The sequence below is a fragment of the Saimiri boliviensis genome, chromosome 2, assembly GCF_048565385.1.
Source record: "Saimiri boliviensis isolate mSaiBol1 chromosome 2, mSaiBol1.pri, whole genome shotgun sequence".
Taxonomy (NCBI): domain Eukaryota; kingdom Metazoa; phylum Chordata; class Mammalia; order Primates; family Cebidae; genus Saimiri; species Saimiri boliviensis.
The window spans coordinates 144,561,024-144,578,625 of record NC_133450.1 but is presented as its reverse complement, the minus strand read 5'-3'; the positions used below and the strand labels follow the sequence as shown (position 1 = coordinate 144,578,625).

General features: G+C 53.1%; 1 protein-coding gene across 3 annotated transcripts in view; it reads left to right on the top strand.

Moving 5' to 3' along the window:
* NCS1 (neuronal calcium sensor 1) overlaps positions 1–7,820 on the top strand; it is a 66,229-nt gene extending 58,409 nt beyond the window's left edge. Inside the window, exon 8 of one of the 3 annotated variants that reach the window (XM_074394620.1) lies at positions 4,140–7,820. The gene's annotated coding sequence lies outside the window, so the exon portion shown is untranslated. The other 2 variants (XM_039461470.2, XM_074394619.1) reach the window with 2 other exon arrangements.
* The last annotated feature ends 9,782 nt before the right edge of the window (positions 7,821–17,602 follow it).

Genomic DNA, 17,602 nt, shown 5'->3' with positions numbered 1-17,602 from the left:
GTTTTTTGTTTCTTTTTTTCAAGACAGAGTCTCACTGTGTCACCCAGGCTGGAGTGCAGTGGCGCGATCTCAGCTCACTGCAACCTCCGCCTCCCGGGTTCAAGCAATTCTCCTGCCTCAGCCTCCTGAGTAGCTGGGAATACAGGCACCTGCCACCATGCCTGGCTAATTTTTGTATTTCTGGTAAAGATGGGGTTTCGCCATGTTGGCCAGGCTGGTCTCAAACTCCTGACCTTAGGTGATCTGCCCACTTCAGCCTCCCAAAGTGGTGGAACTGCAGGTGTGAGCCACTGTGCCCAGCCAGTGTTTGGAAGCTTTACTGTGTTTTGAATTATTATTATTTTATTTTTTACAAGCAATCCTTTTTTATTGAAGAGATGTCAGAAAATATATTTAATGAGAAATCCTCAATTAAAAAATTTATTTAAAAAAAATCCTTATGCATGACCCAGATATAAACACAGTGAGCATTTTCGTGTCCAGAGTGATTTAAAAAGAATTGAACACTTAAAAAACGTAGTGCTCAGTAAACGGAGTCACACAGAAATATATAATTAAAACCAACTTATAAAGAAACTCTCACCGTTATTAATATATATATTTTTTCTTTTCTGAGACGGAGTTTCCCAGGCTGGAGTGCAGTGGCGTGATCTTAGCTCACTGCAACCTCCACCTCCTCTGTTCAAATAATTCTTCTGCCTCAGCCTCCCAAGTACCTGGGTTTACAGGCGCTCACCACCATGCCTGACTAATTTTTGTATTTTTAGTAGAGATGGGGTTTCACCATATTGGCTGGGCTGGTCTCAAACTCTTGACCTCGTGATCTGCCCAACTCAGCCTCTCAAAGTGCCGGGATTACAGGAGTGGGCCTCGTCCTTTCTATTAGCTCTGCCAGAAAATGTCCTTCCTTCTCCTATAGGGCTGTTCTTTGTGCCTGTGCTGTAGTAATTATATCTAATTTGTGTTCTATTATTTTAATGATTTATTTGCCTCCTCAGGTTCCCGATAGCTCGTAATTCCTAGATCACTTGCAGTTATGTGAGTCACTGACTTATTCAGAAACTGAGATGAGGCTTATTTTCCACATCATTAAATGTTGAGACCATCATTTTTCATAGCTGCATAGTGCTCCATCACGTGGCTAGGCCATAATTTAAACAGTTCCGTGGTGTTAGATACTCAGGTTGTTGGAAATTTGGGGAAGAGATTTAAAAATTACCTATTATGGACCAGGCATGGTGGCTCATACCTGTAACCCCAGCACTTTGGGAAGCCAAGGCGGGTGGATCACTGGAGGTTGGGAGTTTGGGAGCAGCCTGGGCAACATGGTGAAACCCCGTCTCTACAAAAAACACAAAAATAAGCCAAATGTGGGGGTGAGCAGCTGTAATCCCAGCCATTTGGGAGGCTGAGGCCAGAGAATCACTTGACCCTGGGAGGCAGAGGTCGCAGTGAGCAGAGATCACGCCACTGCACTCCAGCCTGGGTGACAGAGCAAGACTCTGTCTCAACAACAACAACAACCACAAATGATCTGTTATGGAAGCATTCATACACAGTGGTAGAGAGAATAGTGTAATGCTGGCCGGCTGAGTGTGTTCACTCACACCTATAATCCCAGTGCTTTGGGAGGCTGAAGTGGGAGGATTGCTTTAGGCCAGGAGTTCGAGACCAGCCTAGGGAACATAGAGAGACCCCATCTCTACAAAAAATACAAAAATTATTCAGGTGTGGTGGCACATGCCTGTAGTCCCAGCTACTCAGGAAGCTGAGGCAGCAGTATTGCTTGAGCCCAGGAGTTCAAGGCTTCAGTAAACTAGGGTTGTACCACTATACTGCAGCCTAGGTGACAGTGTGAGACTCTTGTCACTTTAAAAAAAAATAAAGTATAATGCTGTGTACCCATCACCCAGCTTCCGAGTCCCCAGTTCCCCGCCAATCTTGTACCATCTGTGCCCTCCCCCTCCCACCCCCACTCTTGGTTATTTTGAAGCAAATTCAAGACATCATCATACTTAATCCATTTCAAAATGTATTTCTAAAAGATAAAGATTCTTTTTTTTTTTTTTTTTTTTTGAGACGGAGTTTCGCTCTTGTTACCCAGGCTGGAGTGCAATGGCGCAATCTCGGCTCACCGCAACCTCCGCCTCCTGGGTTCAGGCAATTCTCCTGCCTCAGCCTCCTGAGTAGCTGGGATTACAGGCACGCGCCACCATGCCCAGCTAATGTTTTGTATTTTTAGTCGAGACAGGGTTTCACCATGTTGACCAGGATGGTCTCGATCTCTTGACCTCATGATCCACCCGCCTCGGCCTCCCAAAGTGCTGGGATTACAGGCTTGAGCCACTGCGCCCGGCCTAAAGATTCTTTAAAAAATTTCGTAAAGCCAAAAAATCAATAATTCCTTAATACCCTCTGATCTCTAGTTGCTATTCTAGTTTTCTGTTATCTCACCATTTTATTTTTACTTTGTTTACTGAAATCAGAATCTGAATACAGTCTACCCATTGCAATTGGTTGATGGGTCTCTTATTTAGGCCATGTGCCATGGCTCACGCCTGTAATCCCAGTGCTTAGGGAGGCTGAGGTGTGCGGATCACTTGAGCCCAAGAGTCAAGACCAGCCTGGCTAACATGGTGAAACCCCATCTCTACCAAAAATACAAAAATTAGCTGGGTGTGATGGCATGTGCCTGCAGTCCCATTTACTTGGGAGAGCTGAGGCAGGAGGATTGCTTGAACCAGGGAGGTTGAGGCTGCAGTGAGCTGTGATTGCACCACTGCACTCTAGCCTAGGTGATAAAGTGGGACCTTGTCTCAAAAAAAACCTTTTAAATTTTCTTTTTTCTTTTTATTTTTTTGAGATGGAGTCTTGATCTTGTTGCTCAGGCTGGAGTACATGGTGTGATCTCAGCTTACTGCAACCTCCGCCTCTTCGGTTCATGTGATTCTGCTGCCTCAGCCTCCTGAGTAGCTGGGACTACAGCCACGTGCCACCACACTTGGCTAACTTTTGTATTTTTAGTAGAGACGGGTTTTCACCATGTTGGCCAGGGTAGTCTCGAACTCCTGACCTCAGGTGATCCACCCACCTTCGCCTCCCAGAGTGTTGGGATTACAGGCGTGAGCCATCACACCTGGCCTGAGTATCGATCTTTAGTTCTTCGGGTATATACCTAGGAGTGGAGTTGCTGGGTCATATGGTTAACTGTCTGTTTAACTTTTTGAGGAACCACTAAACTGATCTCCAAAGTAGTGACACCATCTTGCATTCCCAGCAGCAGTGGACAAAGCTTCCACGTTCCCCACATCCTTGCCAACGCCTCTTATTTTCCATTAAAAAAAAGAGATACCCATCCTAGTGGGTATGAAGTGGTTGCCTCACTGTGTTTTTCTTTCTTTCTTTTTTTTCTTTCTTTCTTTCTTTTTTTTTTTGTTTTTTGTTTTTTGTTTTTTGAGACAGGGTCTCACTCTGTTGCCCAGGCTGGAGTGCAGTGATGCATTCTCGGCTCACTGCAACCTCCGCCTTCTGGGTTCAAGTGATTCTCCTGCCCGAGTCTCCTGAGCAGCTGGAATTACAGGTGTGTGCCACCATGCCTGGCTGAGTTTTGCATTTTTTGGTAGAGACCAGGTTTCACTGCGTTGGCCAGGCTGGTCTTGAATTCCTGGCCGCAAGTGATCCTCCTGCCTCAGCCTCCCAAAGTGCTGGGTTTAAAGGTTCAAGCTCCTGGCCCACCCTGTGGTTTGGATGTGTGTTTCCCTAATGACTCAGGATATTGAATATGTTTCAAGTGCTTTCGGCCATTCTATGCATTGTTTTTAATGGTTGTAAACAGTTTTATTCTGTGGGTGTGTCCTGATGTATCCCACCACTCCCCTGATATGGGACACCTAGGTTATTTTCTCGGCCTCCATTTTGGTTTTTGCTTTCTGCTGTTACAGATGATGCTGTGGTGAACATTTAATTAAGGATACATATGCAGAACCCAATGGGTGCCTCAGAGGTTATGCGCGTTTTTAGGACTTCTGACATAGAGTGCCCGCTTGCCCTCTCTCCCCCTTCCCACCAGCCCGGTGTGCCAGTCCTCTGTGGCTGGACCTCAGCCCCTATCCCCTGCAGCCGGATCTTACCCCATCCAGCCTCTTTGTGTCTTCCAGATGCCTGGGAACCACACACCTCCTCCTGTGCCATGAGGCCGCCTCAGCCCCACCACCACCCCCGTGTGCCCACCCAGCCTTCTTCCGCATCCACACACAGCCGGCTGCCCTTAACCCGGGAGGCCCCGGCTCTCCTCTCCCCTGCCCCGCACCCACCCGCCGCCTGAAGCCACCGGCTCCAATTGCCAACAACCTCTGCTTGTCCGGAAAACGGCAACGCGAAACGGAAAAGGCTACCGCCCTCTGCAGAACCAAGGACTCGGCTGCGTCACCGGCTGCGTCTCCGTTCCTCCCGCTCTCTTGCGCGTGTCCTTTTGGTTTTTATTTCGAACAGAAGTTCTAAAAGGAAAAAAAAAAAAAAAAGCAACGACCTTCTATCCTAGAAGACACAGACTGACAGATGGGGAGAAGGCCTGGGGACCTCAGAGAACTCTGCCTCGCCCCTGTCCCTCGCCCCTCGGCAGCCAGAGAGGCTGTGGGCGGGCTGGGGGCATCGGGGGGTTCTGGCGTGTCCACGTCATTTGTCGCCCCATCTTTTAGCAGGGAAACCACCTGCGTGGCTAGGATGATTCATTATGAGGATGATGGTTTTTTGTGACGGCAGTATTGTGCTTTTTGTGGGGAAAGTGAGGTTTTTTTTTTTATATATATATACGTATATAATTGATATCTTTTATTTATTGGTTGTTAACTGTTGCTGCTGCCTCGTGTGTCCTCAGCTCCCAGGGCTGGGGGCCACCGTTTACATGTGCACGCCCTGACCCACCTGCCCACACTGACTTGGGAGGATGGTGGCCTGCAGCGGCCAAGAAGCCAAAAAAAAAAAGTGTTTTTTTTGTTGTTGTTGTTGTTGTTTTTGTTTTTGTTTTTTTCCAGATACTGTGCTTGATTTTTTGGAGAGGGGAGAGGTGGAGATTCCTAATGCACTGTTCCCTCCAGCCCGACGCCTCCTGCCGAACCCCTTTTCCCTGCTGCCTCCGTCCCCCATCCTTGTTCTCCTCTGAGTCCGGAACATTTTTTTGTGAGGATGAACAGGGGACCTCTTCAGTTTCTCAACCCTTGCCTTGGTGTTTGCCGCAGCATGGAGAGCAGCGCCTGAGGCTGGGAGGCAGAAGAGCGGCATGGGACCCGGGCAGAGCCGGGGGACGTGGTCTTCGAAGGAAGTTAGCAGAAATAAAGGGGACCTCCTCGGGCTGGGAGGGGATTTGAAGATAGTTCATGACTCTCTCCCGCTCTGCCTTCCCGCCTTCCTGTCTGCTTTTCCCAGTAAACTGCATGGCGTCCTTCCCTGGCCCTCTGTTGGCTCAAAGGCTGGGAGGGAGGGAAGGAGAAGAGTCCCAGGCAGTCCCATCGAGGCAGCCCCTACCCCTGGGGCTGTGGCCCCTTCATCTTCATGGAGGCTTCTAGCTCTGTCTGCCAGTGAGGCAGGGGCGGCCCCAGAGCCATCACCAGGAACATGAGGCCACCCTGGACCGGAGGTGCTAGCCCGAGGTCTGGCCCTCGCTCTGTGATTGTGTAGGCCTCCTGCGCGCCCTGGGTCTCAGGTGCCCCACCTGCAGAGCGAGGCGGCCTGGGCCGCTTGGTGTTGAAGGCCCTTTTCCACGCTGACATTGTGTAGTTCTAGTCTTGGGGTTCAGTTTCCTGTGCTTGGTGATTCTGTGGCCTGTGGCTGAGTTTGCCTGACCCCAGCAGGCAGCCCCCGCGGCATCTCTTGGCCCCATCTTCACACAGAGCATTTGCTGGTGTGTGGGTCTGTTCCAGCAGATGAACGTGTCACGTGGCACACTTTGTCCCTTCCTGCATTTCCTGGTCCCCCGTAGACCCTTGAGCTCCCTTTGGGGCCCAGAGCGATTCCTTGTTCAGGGAAGGCTTCTGAGGTGAGAAGCTGCTTGGCAGACTGTCAGGGCCAGGCCTGGGTCTGGAATTCTTGCTGCTGCTTTGCAAAGGCAACAGCCTATCATCCATGTTTTAGAGGGGACACTTCGACCCTCGGTTCCCACCCTCAGCAAGCAGCCCTCCAGACACAGGATCTCCGCTGGAGCGCCTTTGCCATGTGGGGCCATGTGGCTGTTCCCGGTGGCTGGAGCAGTCAGCGAACCCCAGCAGTCACCCCTGAGGCATTGGCAGCCCCCTAGAGCTGCACACTGGCCCCATTATAACCCACCCCACCCCCTTACCAACATCCTGCAGGGAGGCGATCAGTGGTTCCACCTTCACAGGCCACTTTGAAGGGTGAACTCTCTGAGGCCCCTCCCAGGCAGCTCCCTGCTCAGCCGCTGGCCCGGGCTAGCTGGGACTGGGCTCCAATTGCTGAAGTTTCTCAGCCGGGCTCTGACCTGGGGTCGGGGCAGGGGATGAACATGGTGGCTGGGGTTGAGAGGATGAAGGTCTTTCCCAGGTTGAATTACTTTTCTTTGGCCTCTGTCTGAGCCTCCATTTGCTCCTCTGGGCCAGTGGGACTAACACTGCTGTACAGCCGGGCCTGTGGCTGAGGGTGTCTGGGGGTCAGCACGTGGACCCCTTCTGTGTGCCCGGCCTTCCTCCACCATCCTGCCCTTTGGCCTTTTGGTTTGGAGCCACAGGTGTGGGTCTGGCCTTAGCAGATGGCATCCTGGCGGATCGCAGCCCAGTGTGCCAGTGGGCCCACGCCCCAAGCCAGCCCCGAGCTGCTGGGAGGGCCACCCTTCTTCCCTGCCCCGACGGGGTGCCAGACACTGGCCATTTTCGCTGGAGGTTCCTTGGCAGGGACGGATCTCTGCCCTCCCTCTTCCCACGCCTCTGGCTGCAGTGATGCCGCAGCGTCCTCAGCCAGGTGCCTGCTGAGCAGCCCATGCGCCTCTCCACAGCGGCGTTTCCACCTGATGGGGCTCCCTTCAGATGCTCTGATGCGGAGGCCAGCCCGTCATCCCTCGGCAGAGCCTCACTCTGCGGGGGCCAGGGCAGGCACCAGCCCCAGGTGGCCAGTGGACCACGGCCTGGCTTCTTCCTCGCAGCGTCTGCGCCTCACTTTGTGTTGATGGTGGCTTGGGAGAATGTTCCGATTTTCCATTATCTAAGCAGGCCGCGTTTAAAATAACATCAAGGCAAGCGTGCGTGTCGCCCTTTGTACTGACATCTCTGCCCCTGAAATGCTTTTCAGTTTGACAGCCCATTTCCTAGATAAGTGCACCTGGGGTTTCAGGAACTTTGTCTCTTTTGGGAGGGGGTCGGGGGCATGGTCGTGATGCCTGGGATCCTTTCCTGGAGAGTCAGCCTCTCTCCAGAGAAAGCCTCCATGGCTCGCCTGCCAGGCAGAAAGTGACCCTGCTCCCAGCGCGGTTTCAGCATTTAGTTTTAAGGGCGCTAAGGAAGTGCGGGGCGCCCCCTGGTGCTGGTAAGTCACCAACGCACCTGGGCTGCAACCCCACTGGACCGGTGGTCTGGAGGGAGGCTGGATCCAGGAGGCGAGGAGGGGGCTGTGAGTCCTCAGAGGCCCTGGGCCCCCACATTTCTGGCAGTGTTTCCCAGACACCCCTCTGCTAGGCCATCCCTGGATAGCAAGTGAATTAACTTAAGGGCACTGTGATGGGAAGCCTTGCCCCCCTCTCTTTTTTTTTTTTTAATATCTGCAGAATAAACCCAATGGTTAATTTTTGAATGAATAAAAGGCTTTTGTTGAATAAACAGCTGGTCCCATCTTCTGTCTTGGCATTTTAGCACCCAGGCTCAGGCTCTGCCCCCTCTCCAGGATGGAGTAGCCCCGAGTCGCCCTCCCCAGCCTGCACATTTCCCCATTGTCCCTGTGTCTGCCGTGGCCCCCCGGCCCCAGGGAGGCCCACCTCACTCCCAGCCTGACTCAGTGACCAGCTCCCTCCAGGACTTTGTGCAAGTCACCTCTGCTCATTGGGTCTCAGTTTCCCCATCCCTCGGATGGGAGCAATGGTCTCTGCTGGGCCCGCCTCCCAGGGGCCTGGTGCCCCCAAATGTGAGTGTCATCAACAAAGCCCCTCGCAGAGGCGGAGGTGGTGCCCGGGGGTGGTGGTTTGGACTGTGGCTGCCTCCCACCGGGAGCCTGCGCTTGGGAGAGAAGTTGGCATAACGCTTGCAGAACAAAAGGCAGTGTCTTCTGGCTGTGGTGATTTCCTTTCCCACTTGTCTTCCCAGCTCCCTTTGAGTCTCTTTTCCGGGTGCCCATCCTGTCTGAACCTGCTGGTGTGTGTCTCTGGGGCCAGTGTCAGGGCAAAGCTTGGGGGTGGACAGGGGCCGTGCAGTTTGCCCCGGCCTCCCCAGCTCCTGCTGTACGTTGTCCGTGTCACGCCAATTAAACACGCTTCCTGGACCTGTCCTTGCCTCCCTGTGTGGGCCTGTTGCTTTGTCTGTTTCTATTCTTTTCCATTTCGTTTTAGGTTTCTTTCCCTTGTGACACCCTTTCTCTGACTTTGGGTGCTGTCTGCCCAGTTTCCTTAAGAGAAATAATATGTAGGCCAGGCATGGTGGCTCACACCTGTAATCCCAGCACTTTGGGAGGTCAAGGCGGAAGGATCACCTGAGGTCAGGAGTTCAAGACCAGCCTGACCAACATAGTGAAACCCCACCTCTATTAAAAATACAAAAGTTAGCTGGGCGTGGTAGCAGGTGCCTGTAATCCCACCTACTTGGGAGGCTGAGGCAGGAGAATCACTTGAACTCGGGAGGCGGAGGTTGGAGTGAGCCAAGACCTTGCCATTGCACTCCAGCCTGGGTGACAAGAGTGAGACTCCATCTTAAAAAAAAAATATATATATATATATATATGAGAAAGAGAGAGAGAGAAAGAATGTGCAAAGTGAAAACCTTGGGCATACGATTAAACCAGAAAAATCTCCAGGAGTGTTTTTGCGAGGCCAAGAGTTGAACGGGGGAGGCCCCGCCCATTGCTACACCCGCAACATACCCTTTCCTGCCTGTTTCATCTAGTGCAGGGGTCTCAAGAGGGCGGCTGCTGCTTTAAAACCATCTGAAAACCATTGGCCTGGACCAGTGGCTCTCAAAGTCGAGTGTGTGTCACCTGGATTGGAGGCTGTTTCACACCCAGCTTGCCAGCCCAGCCCTGGAGTTTTTGATTAGGAGCATCCGGGCCGGGGCCTGGGAATCTGCATTTCTAACACGTTCCTGGGCTGTGCTGTTGGTACAAGTCTGGGAATCACACTTGGAGACCCCTGGGAGATGTGTGCAATGCAGCATGTCCAGTTGGGTCCTGCCTTCACTGGCTTAGGGATTCCGGCTAACCATTCATTCACCCCATATGACTTTTGCACCTGTGATGGGCCAGGTGCAGAGGGCCTTGAGATTGGTTGCTGACCACAGGGAGGGTTGCGTCAGGAGGGAAGGTGGGGAGATGAGTAGCTATTGTACAAGCTCCTGGCAGGCACCCCGAGAGACGGTAATCTGTGTGGCTGCCCTCCTCCAAGCCCCCCTTGGCCTGGAACCTGGGATCGAGGAAGGCCCTCCTCTTCCCCCTCTGATCAAGTAACCCCGCGTTTGCTCAGTATGCATGGGCCCTGCCATGCTGGGGAGGGGGATCAGAGGAGGTGGTCCTTTTCACTTTCATAGCTTGTTAAAAGAACATGAATTCAGAGAGCAGTAAAGGCCAACGTGGACTCAGGAGCGTAACTGCTGGTTAAATTCATTGCTCTTGGCCAAAACCTCTTGCAAGACACAGGAAGAGTGTGGATTGGTAAGATTAAGCAGCCCATGTTAGAATGAACCACCGCCTGCGAACACAGGCCACGTTTCAGAGTGGGTTTTGTGAAAGGTATCATCAGATCACCACTACCTTCCAGGCACAGCTGGAGGGCCCACGTGACTTCTGCTTTGGGGTTGAAACAACCATTGAGAAATGGACGCAGCAATGTCACCCTCAGTGGCCATGCTGGGCATCCAACATTGTGCCTTGCTCTCGTGAGTCCTAGAGTGAAGATGCCAGAACTCCCCAGACCTTCAAGAGAGTTCCAAAGCATTATGGAAAGGCAGCGTGGGACTGTGGTTGGGGCCACAGGTCGGGGAATCTGACCTGGTTCCCAGCCAGGCTCTTCCACTTGACGCTGAGCATGTGCTCTGATGGACAGGGGTCTTCTGGTAAAAATGTGGACCTTTAATGAGAGGCAGACGATGGCTTGACAGCCCCTGCCCCACAACCTCGCCAGAGGTGGAATGTTGCAATGAAGGCAGGTGTTAGATCAAATTCTGCCAGAAGGCCAGATATTCACTAGCAGGTAGGTACAAAGAAAGGCATACACCTGTACCTGTCCATCCAGGGGACGGGGGCTCCAGGACTCCAGGAGCCTTGCCCCTGAGCACAGTCCTGAAGCACCAGGCTGCTGGTCTTCCCACATGGTGCACGGTGCTGAGCTCTGAGAATCCTTCTAGCCAAGCATGTATCTTCATCACATTACACTTCTTCTATGAAAAGGGACGGCTAACATTCTTTGTGCGGGTAAACTCTGTAGTGTAGATTTTAATAACAGTACATATTTAAAATGCTAATGTGACACCCTCTGGAGGGCTGATTCCTGACTAGAGTGTTTCACACACTTGGCGACTGTCCCTGAGGCAGAGATCGGAGGTAATTTACATGGCCACACAATATGCTGTTTCCACCGAAGCATTGCAAGGAAATCTGTGCACGGGCCCCTTTCTTTGAAAATACCAAGCTCTGGCTCAGAGGGCCGTGGTGAGGGTAGCTGAGACAATGTTTCCAGCAAAGGGTGAGCTTGAATGGGGGTGAGCGCTTGGTGAAGGAAACTCAGGTCTTTTCCAGCAGACTTGGGTGTGGTGTCCACAGGGACCACAGTTTCAGAGGGCATAGGATGGGTCATGGTTCCTTGCTGTGCTCTGGGTCAGGCTAAAGCCTGTGCTGACTCACCCTGGCCCAGCCTGCGCTGGATGGCTTACTGTGGGCTCAGTAGAGGCACAGACTTGGCCACCTGTTTTACCGGGATGGCTCAGACCGGCTGCCATGGCCCTGGGTGTGAGCACCGTTGAGTCCTCCTAGGCGGACCATCCTAGACGTCCAATTGCTCCCCACCTCGGGCCTTCCACCCTGTCCCTGCTTACCCCGCCAAGCCCCATGTTAGAAATTCTTTCCCTAAATTGTACTCCCCAAAGCCCAGCTCAGGGCATCCCCAGGCATAGAGAAGAGATGACAAGGAGAATGGTAGGGAGTTGGGCTGGGGGTGGGAACGCAATACGAATTCCTGCTCTACAGTGGCCCCCTCCTCCCTGCCATCTTCCTGCTTAGGAAGTACAGAGGCAGAAACTTACCCTCCAGGTTCCTTGGTCTGGAGGAGCTGGTTCAGGGCAGTGGGCATGGAAAGGATCTGTGAAGAGCCCCTGAGCTTAGGTAAAATGAGCTTGGGTAGGTATGGAAAAGCCTTCTATATGTTCCCCTTATCTCTTTTTAGCTGGGCACAGGGCCACTTGGAACAAAGGACTACATTTCCCAGCATCCCTTGTGGCTGAGGGAGGCCATGTGACCCAGTTCTAACCAATAGGATGAGAAGGATGAGCATAACTTTTCCCCCACTTCCCTCTTCCGGCTGGCTGGCTGGAGGACTCTGAAACAAGCCTTCCTGGAACTGGGTCTTTGACCCCATGGAGCTGCCACACCAGCCTTGGACCATTGCTGCTGGGGCTCTTAGGCGGAAGAGAGACAACTTTATCTTGATTAAACCATCCTGGGTCTCTGTGTCAACAGCCCAATTTATATTCTCCCTAATGTGCCCAGTGATCTGCTGGGTCGCTTTCAGTGACTTCATGCCACTTGCAAATGTTTGCATCTAAACTTGCAATGTTTGCCAGAATGATTTAACAAGCAGCTGTACGGTGCAATGTGCTGGTGTAACTCCTGCTTGCTCATGCCTTTCCACCTTGTCTTCTTCCTTTTCCCTCTCCCTGTCCCACTATGCCCTCCACCTCCAAGGGATACAGGGGACTGAGGGTCCCAGCCTGAGGGACTCCTTGCATAAAGGCTTTCTTGTGCTGAAGGACTAGGGACCTCGAGGCTCTAAGTTACTGGGGAGCCCAGGGTGGCCCCTGAAGACTGGGCCAGTTGGGTTTTCACTGGGTAACCACAGGGGACTGGGCAGGCTGGCCTCGGGTTGAGCTCAGAAAGGATTCTGCTAAGGGCCTCAAGACTTGGGGACCAGAACTTTTCTTCTCTCTACAATCTCCTGCCTCAGAAATTGCTCCCTCCCCCGAGAGACCTGAAATAAGCCATCCACATGAGCAGATCTTGGGGATAAAAAATATGATAAAAAGTAAAACAGTTTTTTTCAGACAGTCAGGGAGAAGGGCAGGAAGAGTCCCTTCAGTATCATTGTCAGGTGACCGAGAGCAGGTCCTGTTTTAGTCACTGGACTGTTGGTTGCTCCAGAGGCGAGGGGAAGTCTTTGTGCTGTTGTGGAGGGCCCGTTTTATTCTCTGAGGATTCTGAAGTCCCAATTCATAACGTTGGGCATCAAGAGGCCTTCCTGCTTTAGAAGGGGCAGATCCGTGCAATGCCAGAGCTGGGACCTGTGGGTGAAGGTGCAAGGGCCAGCCTGGGAGGAGGAAAAAAGGGAGCTCCCAGGCGGGGTGCGGTGGCTCATGCTGCTAATCCCAGCACTTTGGGTGGCCAAGGCAGGTGGATCACTAAAGGCCAGGAGTTTGAGCCCAACCTGGTCAACATGGTGAAACCCTGTCTCTGCCAAAAATGCAAAAATTAGCTGGGTATGGTGGTGTGTGCCTGTAATCCCAGCTGCTCGGGAGGCCGAGGCAGGAAAATCGCTTGAACCCGGGAGGTGGAGGTTGCAGTGAGCTGAGATTGCGCCACTGCACTCTAGCCTGGTGACGGAATGAGACTGCATCTCAAATAAAAACAAAAACAAAAACAAACAAAAAGAAACGTAGCTTCCGGTCACTGGAAGGGAATTACAGGGGACTCTGAGATTCAGATTCTACCCCCATGCTCATGCATCAGATCAACTAATACAATGCTAGATGCTGCCCAAGTGATTTCTAGACAGAAGCCTAAAGCTAACCAGAGTCCTTCACCTGTTTCTACAGGGACGAATGACAGCCTGGAGTGTATATGCTGGGCAGCTATAAGGCTAGGCTTTGGCCTCAGCCTGTGATGAGTTCGTAGCCTGGTTCAAGAAGCAAGGCCGAGTGCAGTGGCTCACACCTGCAATCCCTGCACTTTGGGAGGCCAAGGCGGGTGGATCACTTGAGGTCAGAAGTTCAAGACCAGCCTGGGCAACATGGCAAAACCCCATCTCTACAAAGCACAAAAAATTTAGCCGGGCGTGGTGGCACTCACCTGCAGCCCCAGCTACTCAGGAGGTTGAGATGGGAGAATTGCTTGAGCATAGTGAGATTGAGGCTGCAGTGACCTGTGATAGTGTCACTGTACACTAGCCTGGGTAACAGAGAGCGAGATCCTGTCTAAAAAAAAAAGGCTGGGCACAGTGTTCATGCCTATAACCCCAGCACTTTGGGAGGCCGAGGGGCGTGGATCACGAGGTCAAGAGATTGAGCATGGTGAAACCCCGTCTCTACTAGCAATACAAAAATTAGCTGGGCATGGTGGCAGGTGCCTATAGTCCCAGCTACTCTAGAGGCTGAGGCAGGAGAATTGCTTGAACTTGGGAGGCAGAGGTTGCAGTGAGCCAAGATCATGCTACTGCAATGCACTCCAGCCTGGTGACAGAGCAAGACTCCGTCCCCACCCTCAAAAAAGCAGCAGCAGCACATACAGGAGGCTTATGAACAACAGCCACAGATGGGCAGTGCCAGGCCAGTGATGCACTATGGGGTAGGGATTGGGCTGCTCTTCCTACGTCAGTCCCCAGGGGCCTCCCTGGACAAGGGGAAACCTGAGCTGCCTTTAAAGGATGGCAAGATCTAGGTGGGCAAGGAGGCGAGGGAAGGGCATTCCACGCTGTGAACAGCAGGTGCAAGGTGCAGAGGAAGGACTGCAGGGAATCAACCCACAGCGGGAGAGAGGAATGCAAGGGAGTTAACGGCAGGTGCCTCGGTGGCAATGAGACAGCAGATTTTTCCAGTGGATGAATCCGCCAGAAAGAAGAGGCACGAGGTCACCTTCTAAGAGTTGACGCTGACTGGCACAGGCCTGGGCGCTCTGAGCACACAGCACCGAGGCCCTCCTTCCTGAGCTTTTGGGAAGCCCCGCAGAACGGCTGTTCTCTGTAACTCCGCCCATTTTAACGATTAGCAAAGTGATAACAGGAAGGAGCAGGATCATAGCAACGGAGGCGGAGGGCTTGCTCTGTGCTGGGCTCACCTGCGGGGTCGCATCGAATCCTCCCAGCGGCGCCCCTTGAGGCCGGGGCTGGTATTACCGTCTTGCATTTTACAGGCAAGGTCGCTGGGGCCCCAAGGGGAAGTGGGGAGTCCAGTCTGACAGTCCGTGAGGGGCTTCCACGCTCCGCCCACGCTGTCTTTGGTCAGACGCAGGTAGCTGGGGGAGAATGTTTCTGTTAAGTCCAGATCCGGCAGCGGCTTACTGCCCTGGTCCCGCCCATGTGCCTGTCACGTGGGGAGGTGAGGTCTGCAGGGGAAGGCGCGCGCCCCGCTGAGATTCGTCCGTGGGGCCCCCGTGTCTGGAGGGAGAAGCAACTCGGAGGTGGGTTGGGGGAGACAGACTGAGGCAAGGGCACTGAGGCAGGGGCAGGTGAGGGTGCTTGCCTTGCTGAGATCTATCAGTGGCCCTGTGTCTGGAGGGAGAAGAAGCTCAGAGGTGGGTTGAGAGAGGCAGGGAGACAGGCAGGGTTAGGGGTCTGGGCCCAGGAAGGAGGTCCCTCCCACAGTCTGCCGGGCGCTGGGGGCGTTTGATCCCGAGAGTGCCCCAGGGCCCTATTCCCAGCGGGGCAGCCACTCAGGTATGGACTGTGAGCGCAGGTTGGGGGTGCTGACGCTGGGGGCAGGATCCCAGGCACCAGATGGTCTTGCTCTCTGTCACTCAGGCTGGAGTGCAGTGGCCCTATCACGGCTCCCTGCAGCCTCGACCTCACTATGCTTGAGCAATTCTCCCATCTCAGCCTCTGAGCTGCAGGTGGGGTTGCCCGTGAGATTCTGTGCACGGCGTTACCTGGCAGATGGTGCCCGGGCCCTGTTGCTTGCATGCTGCTGCTGCCACCACTGTGGTCACTGCTGTGCTCACGGCTGGCTCTCAGCCCCTTCTGGCCCGTGTCTCTGCCACCGCCGCTCCTGTGTGCCGTTCCTCTTAGGCCCTATGAGGTAGCTACGGTTGCTCCCAGTTCCAGATGAGGAAACAGCCTCAGAGAGGTTCAGTACTTGCCTGGGATCACACAGCTGATAAATGGCAGAAAGGGGATTTGAGGCCAACTGGACCCCAAACTATGACCACCACTGTGACTCATCACCTTTGACCTGATGTCCCTTCCCTTGTGTCACCTAGAACCAGCACTTCCCAGAATCTGAAATTTTCTATGAGGCCACAGGGCTGAGCCATTGTGTGAGGGGAAGCCACCTTCCTGGTGCAAGCACAAGTCAGATCCACCCAGCCCCAGTGGCCGCAGGGCAGCGGGTGTCCTTGGCTGGCTTCCGGCCTGTCCCTGCCCTGGGCTCTCCCAGAAGTAAAGGAAGGTGATGAGCCGGCCACTCCTGTGAGCCCCGAGACCCACGAGGCTCGGCCCCATCCTCACCCTTCTGGCCAGTCTTGCAGCAGGGCTGGAGAGGGGGTGGCCCCATAAGAGGGAATCTGATTGGCCAGTGGGGAACCCGGGGAGGCCTGGAATACCACAGGCAGATACCACCAAAGAAGGCCGGCTCTCTTTGCTGCTCTTGGCTGGTTTTCAGATGTCTTGAAGCTACTGTGCTCGCCTTACCCATCCAGCTGTAAATTAAATTTGGGGCAAAGGTCCCTCTTCTCCTGAAGTTTCGCATCTCACCAGCATGACTGGCAGTTAAGGCTCTTCTCTGGGTTCCAGTGCTGGCGGCATCCCCACCAGCAGTTGGGTTTGGATTTAGACTGAATCTGAACTTCTCTGAGCCTCAGTCACCCCCTCTGTAAGGTAGGGCTGATAGAAGCACGTTTCTCGCGGCGCTGTTGGGGAGTGTCTGTGTGATGCTCGGATGGTCTGTCTGACGGCCTTTCCTACGTGGCAGCAGTGAATGGTACTGACGTTGTCCAATTTCTCTCCACCCCAGAGTTGCTGCCACTTCATTTTGGCCATCAATTTGGCTCTCAGCTTTTATTTCTTGCCACTTCGGTCGTGGGTGAGGCTGCACTCAAGATCTGGGTCCAAGTCCAAAATTCTGGAGAGGAAAACTCCTTGAACCAGGAGGCTGTTGTGAGCTAGTCAATAGCCGGGGTGGCTCCCCACTGCCAACATACCTTCCACCCCACCAACCCCAAGGGACCCCCCCACAACCACCCAAGGAGCTCTCTCTGGGTCACCTAAATGCCTAAAATCCTCGAGGTACAAAGAGGTGCTTTGAGAAACAACGGGGGTTGGGGGAAGCCCCTGCTTCCGGCTCAGCGGGGTCCAGGGAGTGCAAGGTCTTTGTCCTCACCGGCAAACCTGCTAAGTGGGTCTTAGGTGGGTGTTTAGAATTGACCTGGCCCGGGTGCGGTGGCGCACCCCGGTAATCCCTGCACTTTGGGAGGTTGAGGTGTGTGGATCCCTCAAGGTCAGGAGTTCAAGACCAGCCTGGCCAATATGGTGAACCTTTGTCTCTACTAAAAATACAAAAATTAGCCAGAAATCACTTGAACCTGGGAGGTAGAGGTTGCAGTGAGCCAAGATCATTGCACTGTACTGCAGCCTGTGCAACAGAGATAGACTCCACCTAAAAAAGAAAAGAGAGAGAGAGAGAGAGAATTGACCTGGCCCTTGCTCCCACCTTTTCTGGAACCACAGGATCCATATAGCCAGATAAACAGGAAAACTGGAGCCCCTGGGCCTGCGATGAGTTTATATTGAATGGTGATTGCTGTATGTAATCACTGTCACTAGAATCACTACTTGGAAATTCCGTAGCTCAATCCCCTGCACAAAGTGGGCTAAATTTTTCTCAGTGCCAGAGGAAAATTGAGAGGTTAGAAAGATGCAGGTGACAGAGAAGGATGATAAAATGATGTTTCCCATCAAGTGAAATGAAAGGTTTGGCAATGTGTTCCTCTATTTCCCTACAAGTAGAAACAGCCTCTCCAGTGATCACCAGCTTCGAGGACACAGAGCCACTGTCCCTGCTGCCCATAGGGGTAGCATGTCATCAGCGCCATGTCCTGGCCTCTGAGTCAACAAGACCAGACTCAGACCCAGTGGGAACACCAGCTGGTGACTCTGAGCAGCTTCTTTTCCCTAATCTTTTTTTTTTTTTTTTTTTTTTGAATCAGGGTCTCACTCTCTTATCCAGGCTGGAGAACAGTGGTGCAATCATAGCTCACTGCAGCCTTGAAC